This window comes from Antechinus flavipes, chromosome 2 (genome assembly GCF_016432865.1).
Source record: "Antechinus flavipes isolate AdamAnt ecotype Samford, QLD, Australia chromosome 2, AdamAnt_v2, whole genome shotgun sequence".
Classification (NCBI taxonomy): Eukaryota; Metazoa; Chordata; class Mammalia; order Dasyuromorphia; family Dasyuridae; genus Antechinus; species Antechinus flavipes.
In genome coordinates this window covers 611,983,769-612,000,848 of record NC_067399.1, presented here as the reverse complement: position 1 = coordinate 612,000,848, position 17,080 = coordinate 611,983,769, and the positions used below count along the sequence as shown (strand labels likewise).

Here is a 17,080-nt window from a genome sequence, read left to right as displayed (position 1 = left end):
ATCTATAAAAATGGGTATAATAACAATAATAATAATCTCAGTTTCCTCATCTGAAAAAATGGGAATTATCATCATCATCATAATTGCCATCATAATATCTATATCACAGGGTTGTCATGAGGCTCAAATAAAATTATAATGTAGCAAAGCATTTATAAACCATAAAGTATATAGAGGGTATCCCCAAAGTTTCAGTTTTAAATTGTACTGAGATTTTGAGGATATCCTATATAAATATGAATTTTTCATTATATTTCATTATGCTTATGCTATAGCTTGGCAATATATGATTCATAAGCTATGTGATTTATCAGATAAGCATGAGGCTTGGAACTCAGAGCTTTGGGTTCAAGTTTTGATTGTGCTACTCACTAGCTGAACATCTTAAGTTTGCTCATTTGTAAAATTGGCTTTATAATAGATATTTCTTTAAAAAAAAATTTTTGATGAACAAATCTTTCTCTTCCTTCTGCTTCTCCCACTTAAATAAAAAAAGAAAGACAGAAAAGAAAAACAAAATTCTTGTAATAAATACACATAGCCAAGCAAAACAAATGGTCTGTGCCCAAATTTATAAATTGTCTATGTTCAAATCATTTGTCTCATTCTGTTCCCTGAGTCTATCACCTCTCCTAAGTCTTTCAGAAGTATTGGTCTTGACAGTATTATGGTTATTGTATAAAATGTTTTTTTGGTTCTGCTCACTTTACTGTGCATCAGTTCATACAAATCTCAAGTTGCTCCTTAACCGTCCCTTTAATCATTTCTGACAGCAAAGCAGTATTTCCTTGTATTGATATAACATATTTTGTAAATCATTTCCTAATTGATAAGCACCCCCTTAGTATCAGATTTTAATTTATTTTTTTTTTGCATTTATAAAAAGAGTTGCTATAAATTTGCTGGTCACAAAAGTCTTAGTACAGATCTCAGCTCTAAACTACTCTAAGACTTTGGGGACACATTATATTTTTGTATATATATTTCCTTTTCTCCTTTTATCTCTTTGCTAGGTCATCATATTTTCACAGTATTGTTTTGAAAATTAAATTTTATTTTTTCCATTTAACAAGCATTTATTTTCTCTTTATTTCTACTACCCTTCATTGGGAGAAAAAAAAAAAAACAAAAAACAAAAAACAAAAGCCTTGCACAAGTATTCATAGTCAAACTAAACAAATTCCCACATCAGCTAAGTCCAAAAAAAATGTTTCTTATCCAGATGTGGATAACAGTTTTTATCTTCATTACAATGGAAATGTCCACAATCCTTTAAGGTTCACGACATGCTTCTCTTACAATAATTCTGTGAGACTAGAGAATGAAAATTTCAATTATTCCCATTTCAATTGCGATTCAGATACTGTTAAATGACTTGCCTAAGATCATACAAAAAGTGCAAGAACTGCAATTTGAATCCAGGTCTGCTGACTTCAATTCTACCACATTTAAACTATATTTTTTTTCATGGTCTAACAGTGGGAGTTTTCCTACTGTAGGTAATAAATGGCTCCCTAACTTACAGGGTGCATATGAGAGTAGAATGAGATTAATGTAAAAGAAGCATTTGGCAACCCCCAAAGCCTAGATAATTATGAATTCTTTATATAATTTTTTTTCTTTCTTTTTTTTTTGTTCTCTTATAGGGAACTGAAGCCCATCCTCCTATAGCCTCCAGAGTCCTCTGCTGCAGATATTTTCCCCAAGGTATGCTGGCTATCACTGATAGATTCCACACTATTTTCTGCCTATTAGACCTTTGCATCTGTGGTTTTCTTTAAGTTGAAGAAAGGTGAATGGTAAAACTTTTCTAAAAATGTAATAATTCAAAAGTATTTCATTGTGTAAATCTTGGTATCCCATTTTTCCTAAAGTTTTTAGGAGTTTGGCCAATAGTATTTCTAGACAGATTTTGTTTTTATAGGGGGTATGATTCTACATTATTCAGTAACAATTCCCAGACTACTTGCTGTTATAGATAGTTCATGTGGTCAGAGAATTATTCTTTCCCTAATGACTTCAGCATGTGACATGGAACATAAAGAAAACCAATTACTTCTAGAATGAGGATCCAAAATATTTTGTCAATCTTTTTTTAATGCTAATGGATTCGCTGAGAGACTAGATGATGTCGTAGCTAAAGGGCAACTTTTATTTCCTTATTGTCCTTCATTCTCAAAGAAGACCAAAATAATATCACTATATTGGGAGGTCAAAGTCCAATGTGTCCATCTGTGGCTGATCAAACCAATGAAAGCTATGAAGGCTCTACCACAGGTAGGACCCAAATAGTCTGCACTATCCATGTTCATGTCCATCAATGCTTGATTGATTTCAGATAATCTGTCACTTAATTTCAATGGCTCATTTAAAGCTGTTCTATTTTTGGGGGGAGGGGAAATCAAATGATATTTATTGATTTATTATTTAACATTTTTATTTAAAGTTTTCAGTTTCAAATTATATCCTTTCCTCCCTTCCTTAGGTTTTTTTCCTTTAAGATTATATGTTACTGGTCTGTATCATTTGAGGGTTCCTATATGGAGAGTGCCCTATGCCAATGAGGGCATAGGTCCAGTACAATAATAACAAAGGAATCTGTACAAAAAGGTGAAATATACAGAATCATCTTTGGCTAGGGCATATAGGACTGGGTTTGCAGATTTGCAATTTAGTGATATTGGTATGGGGTGATACCATAATTATTCTATACTTAAGTCATCAACATAGTTAACTAAGTATGCTTTTTCTTCTTAAAAAAATACTTAAAGGGTTGAATTTAATCATAAAAAATAAAATAGACAACTTGTTAAACGTGCTAGCATTTTAAATAGTTATATGAATAGATAAGACAGCCAGATGGTGCTATGGATAGAGCACTGAATCAGGAGTCAATAAGCTCTGTTCAGGTGGCTATGTGACCCTGGATAAGGTACATAATCTTGTTCATCATCTGTAAAATGAACTGGAGAAGGGAATGCTTCCTCCTTTGCCAATATCTTTGCCAAGAAAACTCCAAATGGGAATATGATTGAAACAACTGAATAACAACAACAAAATATGCATAGGTATAACTTAGTACCTTTCTCATTAATCCTTAAATATTTTCAACCATAGTATGATTTGTTTTTGGCTTTATTTGCAGACTTTCATTATATTACTCTTAATTTGTCCTAAATTATATGTTGGAATTGAATCCTTTCTGCTTCTGGTAGTTGATTCTAGAAATTCAGCCCAACTTGGTTTCAAAAACTCTTCTCAGTTCCTTTTCTTCAACTTTTTGTTAGCTCATTAACAAGTTGTTTCTCACAGTGGCTAGATATGTAAACTTGAGTTTATGACCTTATTCTGTAACTGCTTCCTGCTGAAGTAATTTGGCATTTTTTTTGACTTTGATATTTGATAAGTTTAATATTTTTAAAGCCTTTTGTTTCATGTAGTAGAAGAAACAGAGACTACATGCAACTATTATCATATTTAGGATTATAGGTTATAGAACTCAAGATACCATTTTCATTTCTCAGATGAGAAAATTGAATCCAGAAGGGATAAAAATTACTTTCCTAGTAGAAAAACATCAGAGGCAGTGTTCAAACTCATTCCACTGAAATCCAGTACCATTTCTACAGCTCCCTTCTGCCCCATTCTATTTGAACCCTCATCCTTGTTTCTCGTGGCTGATTTTCTTTGATCAGTTATCTTTCTATTTTACTTTTCAAGAACAGATAAGTATCTTTCTCTTCAAACAGTTATTTCCAACCAATATGGCATAGTTGAAATTTTACTGGAATAGAAATCAGATGACCTTGGTCCTAGTCCCACCTCTACAATTATTTACTAACTCTATGAGCTTAGGTTGCTTGACTTCAAAGCCACAAAAAGTTTCATCAGCTATAATACAAGGGAGCTAGACTAATAATAACAGCTTTGTAATCTTAGAAGAAATCTTATTTTCTTCATCCATTAACATGAGGTTGAATGTATAATTTGTATCAGATAGCTTGATATCTTGGCAAGGGAAAAGGGAAGGGAAGAAGAGAGAAAAAAAATTGAAACTGAAAATCTTACAAAAATGAATGTTGAAAACTATCTTTACATGTAATTGGAAAAAATAAAATACTAATAAGTGAAAAAAAGAAATATGAGGTTAACCATGATAGGGTACAATTGGATTCTAATAAGTTTATGAATCTTTGGAAATGTTAATTCTACTTTTTTGAGCTCAGGAGTTTGGCACTGGTCATGCTTTCCTATTCTACTTGATGAATTGCAACTGCTATTATAGCTAGCAATAACCACTTCCACCTCCTAAATGATCTCCTTATTCCTTAGAAATCTGTTTGATTATGAATCTTAAACAAATAATTTCAACCAATTTCAGGTTTTGAAAAAAAAAGAAAAGAAAAGAAAAGAAAAGTAGATTTAGTCAGTGATCAGAAAAAAACTGATATGCAAATCTTGGCCAAAACTATTTCCATTCTTTAATCTTAGCCACTGATAACAGACACTGCCAGAGCCCCACTTTGAGGGTCTTTTTTTTCCTGATAAATCATTAATATCTTGAGTCAAGTTCAATAAAAATCAAGAATTTGAACTCTTGACAAATTTATTTTAATTTCAATTATTTCCAAATGGGACATAGTAATATGTAAAAACTTTACCATATCCCATTGCTACGGCTGAATCATCCTCCCAATTCTTAAGTTTCCAAGTCATTAAAGCTATTTATTCAGTGGCTGGATAAACCCCTTTTGGGGATGTTGTAGAGAACCTATTCATACATCAGGTAGAAGGTGAGTCTAAGGTAGCCTCTAAGGACCTTAGTGGCTAAACCTCTGAGGATAAAATTATGTGTATTGTAAGGATTAATAAATTTGGGAGACAAGCACACAAAGAATATAAGCACACAAACCCTATGTCCATGTAAAGGAGAACTGAAAGAAGCAGTTACTTTTCTTCTCATTAATCTGGGAAAGCTCTCTGGAAGAGGTGGAATATTAAGAGCCATTGAACATGCAGAAAGCCAGTTGTTTGCTGGGGGTAGAAAGAGAGCAAAAGAGGAAATGACCATTCAGACATTATGACTCAGTTTGGATGTGGGAATAAGACATGTTAATGAAGGAGACTCTAAGCATGTGTAACCCAAGATGAATGAATGTTCATAAGCTGGATAGATAGAGGGAAGATGAAAGAATCATAGAATTTTTGAGCATAAAAGGACCCTTTGAGATTATCTAAACTGGTACTATCATTTTGGGGGTAACTCTGAGGCCTGAAGAAGTAAAATATTTTGCCCAAGGTCACGCAGGTCATTAGTGACAATAGTGAGAATATAATTTAGGTTTTGACAAAGATGATATCTCAGGACTATGGTACTACTTACATTTGGGTCAGCATAGTATATGAATTCTGCTTTAACAGACTGGTTAGATTTGAAGACCATATGCCTTCAGGGCAGAATTTGCTGAGAATAAATTTTATTTCTCAAAGAAATTTTGATGTACCTAGATAATTAAACACTCCTAGCATCATTTTTTAAACATCCCTCCCTAAATTATGTGTTTCCAAGCTGTTTCCTTTTCTTTTCCCCTGCCAATTTTGGTTTGAGTTTTGAGCTTTTCATTCTATACTATGGTATTTTTTATAGCAGGGGACATTTTGTACCATAAAATAAGCACATATTTTTTAAAAATTGTGCACAAGACCTGTCTCTGGAAACATCTGGTAAGAATAAAGCGTGCTTGAATAACTATGGTTCTCAGAGATGACCCCCTACCTCTTTATTAGCAGGGAGTCCCAAAAGTAAACCTTTATTTCCTGCTGCTGACACATAGAGATCCTTAACTGAAATATTTTGCATGGTTTCTGAAACCTGAAGGGAGACTTAAAGCATACATGAAGGCCAACAACCTGAGTTTGGGGGAGATAGGGTTGCTTTGAATTATTTATCCAGTATCATCCCAGGATATTTATGGTATGCTGGCCTGGGTCTCATTCCTTTTTAGCCTGTGATAGAACTGTAGTTCTTCGCTCCCTCTCTGAAGCCCACTAAAAAACACCTGAACCAATAATACCTAAACCCTCCCTGCAAACCACTACTTTCTATTAGCAAAGTCAATACTTGTCACATTATAGGCACTATCCCACAAAGTAATTTATTTCAGAATAGCATTGAATGTCTTTCAGGTTGATTTTTTTTTCAAAGCAAAACAAAACAAAAACTTGTCCCAGAGAGATTAATTTGTATTAAACCTTTTAAAATTTTATTTTTAATTTATGAAATAAAGCAAGTATTTCCATAACATAGTATAATAAAAAAGATGATTGCATGTAAAACTATAATTTTATTATGTACAACTTATTACTTTCAAATATACAAAGTTATAATGAATTTTTGGTATGTATTTTTCTATCTGTCTATCTATCTGTCTATTATCTATCATCTATCTAATTCTATATATATATTTCTATTTATTCATTTTTTCTTTGGATGCAGGTAGCATCTTCATATGTTCTTTATAGTTATTTTCTGTGTTTATAATTGTCATAATAATTTATTTGCTCAAAGTGGTTCTTAAAACAATACTACTATTACTATGTACAATATTAAACCTTAACTATTGGAAAGCCCACAGAATAGGGTATTCTACTTCATTGAATTTTCTGATTTATCAAGCCTTTATTGTTAAAAACTCATTCTAAAATATGTTAATATACTTTTCTGCCTTAATAAACACAGTAAAAAGAACACATTTTAACCCTTTCTTCATAATTAAGGACCTTATAGTTATTATTGGATGCATCAATTCACCACATGTGTAGGAGATGTTCCTGTGAAAGGTTTATGGGTGAATATTGAAAAGAATGTCTTAGAATAGACCATCATGGATAGATTTAATCTATATCATTGGAGGTGTTCCCCTCATTGCTGAGATCACAGATCTTATTGTGGAATGATCAGAGCTTATATTCTTACATTCTGATTTTGGGTTGAAAAAAATAAATTAAAAGTTCTGGTGAGTTTTGTTTAGATTAAGATTTTGCTATACATCAATCACTTGAAGTTCTTTGTAAAAACCACAGACTTGATATTTCTGCCTTGTATCCTTTTAGATAAGCTGGAATGACTACTTATGCATATGTCCCTCTCTATAAATGAATGTGGGCAAATTACCTGGGCTTTGCTTTCTATAAAAATGAGGATAAGCTAGATGATAGCTGTGTCCTCTCCCGCTTTAATTTTATATGAAATAATATTTGTAAAATATTCTGTCTTTATAAAGCTTGCTGCTATTATAGGAAAATGTATATGATGCAGTTTTACTCATTTTTAGAGCCATAACTAGTATAGAAATACTGGGATTTGTCTTAAGGTACCAACATTTACAGGATTCTAATGGCATTTATCTACCTTCAATAGATAGAAACAACTGAACCTAATCTAGGCCTGAGTTAGCAAAAATTATTATTAGTTAAAATCGCCATGCTTTCTCTCTGCCTCCTAGATCCTCTCTGCTTTCTCCTCCTGATTTGACCTCCACAACCATGGCTTCATGGTATCTTGCATTCCTTTTCTCATCCTAGCCTCCTAGGGAGCAGTCTTGGGAGAGGGAGGAAGAATTTCTCCCAAATTTTGGTCTTGTGTCCCAGCTTCTCTTTTCTATCCATTGAAATCAACTTAAAAAGTTGATTTGAAAATGTGCTGCTTGCTCTGGTTCCCAGAATTGCTAGTTATAGCTCTGCTTGATAATTAATGGTCATTTTGCATCCCAGTAGATGTAACCCAGGAAAATTTTTCTATATAGTTTTTTTCCAGGTAAATCTACATCCCAAAGTAAAGTTTCCTCTGAGGTTTTTTCCCAATTCACTGGAGAATTCTCTCTAGTTTTAAGAGTTTGTAGATATTATTGCAATGGTTGGATACTGATAGAATTTAAGTTGCGAAAACTGATAAAATTGAAAGTGAGCTTGGTCTCTGTGCCCTGAAAATGGAAAATGACATTTTCAGTTGGCAAGCTTTAGTCTCTAATATCAGTTCCAGAGGAAGCGCTGGTTTTTATAATTGGACCTACAGCCAGCAGAAACCCTAGTCTTAGACAATAATCCCTCTCTGGCTCTTTGTGTGTTCAGTTATACTTACCTATGGAGGAATCATGGGGTTGGTCCTGAAAGACTGGATAAAATAGGTCTGTGCTGCCTGAACTGGAATTTTTTCCAATAATACACTATATGATTTTACCTGATTTATTTATCCAAAGTAGTTCTGGGGTGAAAAATGCTAGATACTATGCCTGATTTATTTATCTGGGGTGAAAATGCTAGACACTATACACAGAAAATTATACAGAGTATGTATTGCCATTGAAGATCTAGCCATCTAAGATAGTTATTAAAAAGAGCATATGTGCAGATGACAGAGTCTTTGACCAATAAAGATATAGATGTTAACATTCAGATCACTAAGTGAACAAAGGAAGGAATCCATTTCTACTAGGATATTCAACATTTTATTGTTATGTGTTCCATGCCTATGTCTCTTTAAAGGAGTAGATTTGAAGAAAAAAATACATCTTGGTCTGCTTCTCTGATATTAAAAGAGACCATTAATTCATTTAGTGGTTCAGCCCTTGACCTAAAAAAAATGGCAGTCAGTGAAAGTTTCACATGGATTGTAATTATACTGAATGAGGTTTACAATTCACAAAACCACTAGAATATGTGATGAAGGTGAGGATATTTTTGGATAGAAAACAAATTCATGTTAGAATAGAGCGTTGGAGAATAATCATGGGGGTTAAATTTTCATCCCTATTTTAGTTTTTATAGTTCAACAAGTCAAATTCTAAAGCTTTTTTAACTACCTTTGGAGAGAACTAACTCAGAATGCAGAGTTCCTAAGAAACAGTTTGTTGATGATTACAAATTAATTTTTTATTAATTAGTATCTCTGATATATGCCCTAGGAACGGTTAATTATCACTATTTTTTTTACTTGACTAAATAAAATACTTCCAGAGAGAAAGTATCATCTTGGTTTTAAAAATCAACAGAAAAAGACATGTAACAATATTCCTTATTTCCAGTAATTCCACATGGGATTTACCTTAGCTGTACTCTTAGAAGCTAGATAAAAATTGAGTTAAGGATTAGACTGAATCTACACAGACTTTATCCTAGACATGGTTTTATTAGAGTAACAAATCCTTGAAATTAGCTTGTCTTGTTTTCTTATTCTTACAATAAAGCCAGAAACCTACAAAAGAAATTCTGATAGAAATCCTGATTCTCTGATTTCTGATTGAGAACTGAAATTTTTGGATTCTACCTAATTGAAATCTAATCATAGAAACATATTTGCACATCAAAAATCTCAGAGCATCTAATGCAAACTCTTCATTTTACAGATTAGGAAACTGAGGCCCAGGGTGGTTAAATGATGTATCCATAGATGGTAAACATCAAAGCTGGAATTTGAGCCCAGATTTGAGGTTTTGCTCTATTACCTTAGGGGGAATTCATCAAGGCATTGATCTCCAAAGTCCTTTCTAGCTCTAACAATCTGGGATTGCAAGAACAGTTGGTTGCTATGTTTCATAAATAATTATTTGTACATTCAAAAGCAGTTGTCTACCCTTGACCTTCTTTTCATTAGGCTCCAAGTTATTTAATCTTGCTAATGAATTTATTTTCAAACTTTTAATCTGCTTTTGTTGTTCCTTCTGTTCATATTTTCCAAATTTTTCTTTGTATTTTGCAGCCTCAAATTAAATTCAACATATTAGTAACTGTAACAAAAAAAAAATTTCAAATTCTATCAAGAAAGATCTTATTATTAAGGAAATATAACAGCTATCTTTTCTATTTGCACATTCCTAGTCTGAAATAGAACTCCATAGAGTTGCTACTCTATCATTTCTAAATCTATTACTGTATTGAATTCATAATTTCATTGTGGGTCATAAAACCCTCTTAATTACATTAGAAAGGCAGCTAGGTAGCAGAGTGGATAGAATGTCAGACCTGGAGTTAGGAAGATTCATCTTTCTAAATTCAAATCTGGCCTCAGATACTGACTGTGTGACTCTGGGCAAATCACTTAATCCTGTTTGCCTCAGTGTATTCATTATAAAATGAGCTGGAGAAAGAAATGGCGAACTACTCCAGTATCTTTAACAAGAAAACCCCAAATGAGATCACAGAGAGACACAATTGAAAAATGATTGAACAACAACAAATTGCACTGTCTCCAATGGCTCCCTCTTTCATCAGATTAAGTTTCCTTGGGCCCAGACTTAAAATTGTTTTATTCTGATATAATAAAGCATTCTGGGTCATAAATGTACGAGAAAATGATTGCTTAGATTAAACAGTGGCACAAAGGTATATGATGAGCCCAACTCCCTATGGTGGTCCATTGTTTACTAAGCCATGGTCAGTAATTCTGGGCAAGAGTGACTTACACAGGGATGGAGGTTTTTCCTGTCAAGTCTTAGGATCATCTGCTTCTTGGACAGATCTTTCCCTTCCAGATGGCTTCCTTTCTGAAAGTCTCTGTCTGTTTCCCAGATCATCCACCTCAGGGGAAGTTCCTTATCATCAGTGGCCAGCTGCACTGTGCTTATATTAAGTTGTAGTCTATCACAATTCCACTCCCCGACCTAGATGATGAATGGCAGTGAGATTCCAAGATGGGGCTCGGCAAATAGGATGAAAAACATCAAAGCCATGGAAGAGCAGTTCTTGAGCCCCATGGTCTCCAGTTTCATCAGGGCTGGTCCTAGGGTCCTCTTCCACCCCTCAATCCTTACGACTCTCACAGATCACACTAGAGAGCAAATGTAGTCATAGGGGACTGTCCTGACAGCAAAATGTAAGAGTCTCCTCAGTTCTAGTTTACAAACAATAAATAAACCAAGCAATCCAATGAATTTGCCTGTCTGCTACCTGTTTTGTGCCTGTTTTATATGATGTTTAATATTGCCCTCTGATAACTAACCATTTTACTGCCTGTTGGCCAAAGCCTATGGTTCCCTAGCTCTGTAGGCCTTTTCTCAATCAGGAAGTCTTTAGGCTAGACCTTGATCAATTAAGCCAATTTGTTTCTAGCTGAGACTCAAAGTCTGTTCCATTTTGACTCAATGAAGCACTCAGGGCCTTTAGTACATGATCAAAGGGGATGCTTTACTTGGACAACACAAAGATACATACTAAGCATTTTTCCACCTGGAGGGAAGCTTCTTATCAGCTTTTGCCAGCTGTTCAGTGTTTAACAGACTCACCACACCAGGAAACCCTGCCATTGATCCCTGTGCTTCTGTCATTTTCTTGGCCCTTGAGAACCATGTACATTCTTGCAATTGCCTAGCAGCAATTCAGGATTGCTGGGCTAGCCTAGAATTCTCAGAAATCTAAAGAGTCCCTTTTGAATGTTATTTTGAATGGACAAAGGGTCCCCTAAATGGACTAATGCTAACGAAAAAAATCACGGCATAGTGTAAAGAGCATGGACTGGACGAAAGAACTCTGGGAGATGACTATGAACCACTACATAGAATTCCCAATCCTTATATTTTTGTCTGCCTGCATTTTTGATTTCCTTCACAGGTTAATAGTTCACTATTTCAAAGTCTGATTCTTTTTGTACAGCAAAATAACTGTTTGGACATGTATATTTATATTGTATTTAATTTATACTTTAACATATTTAACATGTATTGGTCAACCTGCCAGCTGGTAGAGGGGATGGGGGGAAGAAGGGGAAAAATTGGAACAAAAGGTTTGGCAGTTGTCAATGCTATAAAATTACCCATGCATATAACTTGCAAATAAAAAGCTATAATAATAATAAAAACAAATAATAACAATTAATAATAATAATTAAAAAAAGAGTGTAGGCTGGAGAGGAGAAGACATGTATCTTTGCTTCTTTGTGTGACCCTGAACAAAACGTTTCATCTTTCTTAGCCTTCCTCTCCTCCCCTGCAAAGTAATCCAATTAACCTTAGTGATCTCTAAGGTTCTTTCCAATCCCAATAGTCTGAGATGAGTATATATGTTATCCTTACAACTATCCCGGTAGCCACTAAATTCAGTGAGACAAATGTGATCTTTAAATTATTTTTTCCATCATGGGCCAGAAAGATGGGGGCAGAGCTCTATTTTTAAGTTACCATAAAGATTTTCTGTCCCACTTTTAATCTCTGAATTTAGTTTTTATTATTCACTAGTCATGTGACCTTGGACAAGTGACCACCTTTCTCTGGGCCAAGAATCAGACTAAATGACCTCTAAGATACCTTGCAGTAAGCCTTTTCAGTTTTATTTACAAAATTTAGTTTTTAAGAAATTCTACCCAGGAAAGGGAGAAGACATAAAGCACATCTCAAATATCTGATTACAAAGCACAAATGCTACTTCCAGTGTTATTGACCACATTCAACTGACTAATTTATAATTATTATCATTGATATCTCAGTCTTTTTTCACTTTCTTAAAGGAATGGGTCTATGTGCTCAGGAGGAGATAGAATCCCTCTTTTAACTGTCAAGTTAAGTGAACAAAACATTTATTAAGTGCCTACCACGTGCTAGGCATTTTGCTGGAAATATACAAAGAAAAGCAAAAAATCATCCCTACTTTCAAGGAGCAGATGGTCTAAAGGGAGGGAACAATTTACAAACAACTCTGTGCAAAGTACATGTGGGATAAATTAGAAATATGAAGGAGGGGCTGGCCTGGTCAGATCTGCACTTTGGGGAGATGGATTTGATGGTTGAATGGACGATGAACTGGACCTACCCAGCCTATCTACTCGTCTCCAAAGGTGAAGGTAGCTGGTGGACAGCACCAGACTAGGATCTGAACACATCTGGTTTTGAATCTTGCCTCCCATACTTGCTAGCATCTGATCTTGGGCAAGTCATGATCTCTCAGTTTTTTAATCTGTAAAATGGAAAAAAGCATACCTGTCCTATCTACTTCACAGAATTGTTCTGAAATCTTGATTAGATGCTTGTAGTAAAGTACACTCTGACTACCATAAAGTGTTATCCAAATTTCAGCTACTGTTATTACAATCTCTATCGTTGTTATTGGCAGGGGAAAATACTAGGTGTGGAAATTTAAAGTGTTCAGGTCTCACCCTTGATCCTTATCACCCATATAAGCTTAGACAAGTGCCTGACCTTTCTGGGTTTTGGTAAAGAAGGCATTGGATTAGATGGCTTCTGAAATCCCTTCCAGCTTTAATCAATCCCTTATCTTTGGGCAGCACATTGACTTCTCTAATGCATTAAAAACCAAGAGAATTAGACTAAAAAATAATAAAATTATTTTTATTGTATCTTCCACTACTCAATCCTGTGGCCAGGGAGCCTAATTCACTTTGTCCCTGCAGACATTCCTTGAGCTCTTGGGTATAATGTCTCCCTTTTCTTCACCTACCACTCAGAAGAAACATGAACCAGATTCTTGAACAATACCATTCCTATTTTTTTTATATGTATAACCTGACAAGCTACTGCAAACAGCTTTTCCTTCCCATGGTCAAGTTCACTTACCTAGTACACCACATGCTCTCTGACAAACTTCATTCTTGGCAAACTTTAGGTTCAACCTGCATATCTCCCCTTTGGTTCCCTCCATCTATTGTCCTTCTCCACTCTTCTGTGTAAGATCTAAAATGAGTTATAGAACTTAGAGAGGGTTAGTGAAAATTCTAAAACATGGATGATCCACTATGGTAGAATAACCATATATATTCTGCCATGGAACCAACCCTCCATTGTTTAACCTAGGCTGCCATTGTTATGGCCCTTAGTCTATCTTCCAGAAGCTTAGTTCTTATGTGCAGGCTCACTTTGCCAGGCCCTTTTTACATGCATCCTGTATTTCATGCAAAAAAGATACCTTGTCAATTCATTCCTTGATCAGCTGTCATCCACTAATATCTTTATTATATAGAATATAGCATAAATGGATCCTAGATGCAGAAAAAATCATATAAGACATTTGCAAGCAACCTGGGAAAACCATTCAGAGTTTTTTCCAATTGAATCAACCCAGAAGACTAGTCAGGGGAGCCAGATCACCATGTGCATGGCTCAACTGAAGGGAGGGCCTTCTGCCTGGCTTGGAAGGAGTATGGATGCTTCTGCAGCTGTGAAAAACTGAGTCAGGAATTACTTGTAACTAAGACTTGCTGGCACTTTCCCCCTCACATATCCCTCACAACCGAGGGATGCCATTTGTCTGCATGCTCCCACAGAGTCTGTTGCAGGACACCTTTTCCATAGATTTCCATAGATTATATATTTCATGAAAGAGAAACAAATGACAAAGTCATCAAATCAACAAGCATTTATTAAATGACTACTCTGTGCCATGCACTGGGTCTGTGTAGGAGACAAAAGTGAAACATCCCATGCCCTCAAGGAGCTTATAATCTAGACAATCTCTAGCTCTTCCTCTCTTTCCCTCTCTCCCTTTGCCCTCTCCCTCTCTCCCCATCACTTTCCCTCCCTTCTCTCTCTCTGCATTTTTTTCTGTCTCCTTACTTTCCTCCTTCTCTCCATCCCTCTTTCCCTCTCTCCTCCCTCCCTCTCTCTTTCTCTCTCTCTCTCTCTCATTCTTTCATCTATTCATTTTTCTATTCTTTTTCATCTATTTACCAGTTATTGTTGTTGTCTTTTTTTAAAATTGTACCCGATTTTATGACCCCATTTGGGTCATAAAACTCCATTTGGAGTTTTCTTGACAAAGATAATGGTTTGCCATTTCCTTTTCCAGCTCATTTTACAAATGAGAAAACTGAAGCAAACAAATTTAAGTGTTTCATCCAAGGTCACACAGCTAGTAAATGTTTGAGGCCAGATTTGAATTCAGGAATATAAGTCTGCCTGACTCTAGAACTGGCGTTCTATGTACTATGCCACCTAGCTGCCCCATCTAGCTACCTATTTATTTTCCTATCTTCTATCATCTACCTTCCTATCTACTTCCATAGCTAGCTAGCTAGCTACCTATTTGTCTATCATTCTATCATCTATTCATCTATCCTCTATCTTCTATCATCTACCTCCCCCCCACCAGCTAGCCAGCTATTTCTCTATCATTCTATTGTCTATTTTGGTCCTCTATCTTCTATCATCTACCTCCTTATCTCCCTACCTCCCTATTTCTCTTATCCTATCATCTATTTATCTATCTATCCTCTGTTTTCTATCATCTACCCCCCCAGATAGCCTTCTATTGTCTGTTTTTCTGTCCTCTATCTTCTATCATCTACCCCGAACTAGCTAGCCAGCTTCCTATTTCTATATCATTCTATCATCTATTTATCATTTCCTATCATCTACCTCCCTATTTCTGTTCATTCATCTGTCCTCTGTCTTCTATCATCTATCCTCAGCTAGCTAGCCAGCTTCCTTTTTCTCTTATCATTCTATCATCAATTCATCTTTTTGTTCTCTATCTTCTATCATCTACTTCTCTATTTCCATAGCTCCCTATTTTTCTTATCACATCTACCATCTATTTATCTATTTCCTATTTTCTATCATCTCCCCCCCAGCTAGCCAGCTCCCTAATTCTTTATCATTCTGTTGTCTATTTTTCTCTCCTCTGTCTTCTATCATCTATCTCCAGCTAGCTAGTCAGCTCCCCATTTCTCTTATATTCTATCATCTATTCATCTTTTTGTCCTTTATCTTCCATCATCTACCTACTACTTAATTATCTGTCATCTATTTATCTACAAAGGCATGTACAACATATATGCAAACTTGATGCAAGATGATTTTGGAGGGATGGGTCCAGCAGCTGGGAGGCTCAGTAAAGGCTTCTGGTAGGAAGTGGTTCTTAACCTGAACCTTGAAAGAAAACAGGGATTTGGAATGAGAGGACTAAGGAGGGTGTGCTGCAGACATAGGAGGCAACCACTGCAAAATCATAGAAGTGGGAGATGGAGTGCTATACACATGGACTAACAATAAGTTTGGCTGGACTGCAGTGGATAGGAAGGAGTGATATGCAGTTGAAGTATGTTTGTATGAAGTATCTATGAAAGGTAGGTTGAGTTCAGGTGGTGACTTAGAATAACTCCATAATTGTTATAGTTGTCCTTTCTATAAGATTTTACCAGAGTTCAAATCTGGCCTTAGACACTTATTAGCTGTGTGATCCAGATAACCCTGTTTATATCAGTTTCCTCAATTGTAAGATGAGCTGGAGAAAGAAACAGCAAATCACTCTTTGTTAAGAAAATCCCATAAGGAGTCATGAAGAGTTGGACATAATTGAACAACCACAAATGTGATTTAGCAGAAAGAGCACTGGACTAACTACCAGGAGGTAATTGTAAGCAAGGGTGATTGTTCTGTCTGGACATCAGTACAGTGAAAAGAACCCTGTCCCCGGCCCAGATCTTACCCTCACAGGCCATATATGCTTCAACCAGTTACTTCTCTTTGGGCCTCAGTTTCTCCAGCTGTATAATGAGGCAGATGGGAGCAATGATTTCTTAAAGGCTTCTATGATATCCTCCAATGAAGGGGATGGAACGGATAATGTCCAAGGCTCCCCCATCAGTGCTAACCTTCTGTGATCTGCTCCGCTGCTGCCACAAAATTTATTTTCCTTGCCAAAGAATTTATGGGGCTCTCACTTGGTCAGCCTTTGCCTTCTTCAGCAGCTGGTTTCACTCTGACTGTTAAAGGCTGTGCTCAGTTAAAATCACCAGGGCAGGGTTTCCCCCTCTGGCACCCCTCAGGAAAAGCTTTTTCTGCCTCTCTGTGTTAAATGAGTAAATGCCTACTGCCGAGGGCTCCGAAGAAAGAGCTCTCTTCTGTTTGATGGCTTACTTATTTAGTCTCTACATTCCTGTTCCCTCCAGACTTTCCTCAGCTTGCTGGATTCCACTCTAATAAACCTTGGATTAGGAAAGTGAGTATTTTCCATTGCAAGTGTTGTGTATCTTTTGTAGTTAAATGATATTATTTTCTTGGATTAATTCATAAGCTCAGAATATTGCTTGCAGGTTCCAGTAATTGAAGGTACTGCATTAAAGCTCTCAATCACCTTT

The 17,080-nt window shown here is 35.6% G+C and overlaps 1 protein-coding gene across 50 annotated transcripts in view; it reads left to right on the top strand.

Annotated features, from left to right (window-relative positions):
• SORBS1 (sorbin and SH3 domain containing 1) overlaps positions 1-17,080 on the top strand; it is a 350,893-nt gene that overhangs the window by 159,589 nt on the left and 174,224 nt on the right. For all 50 annotated transcript variants that reach the window (XM_051981698.1, XM_051981697.1, XM_051981725.1 and 47 more), the window contains one exon: positions 1,647-1,707. The gene's annotated coding sequence lies outside the window, so the exon portion shown is untranslated. The remainder of the gene's footprint in view (positions 1-1,646; positions 1,708-17,080) is intronic.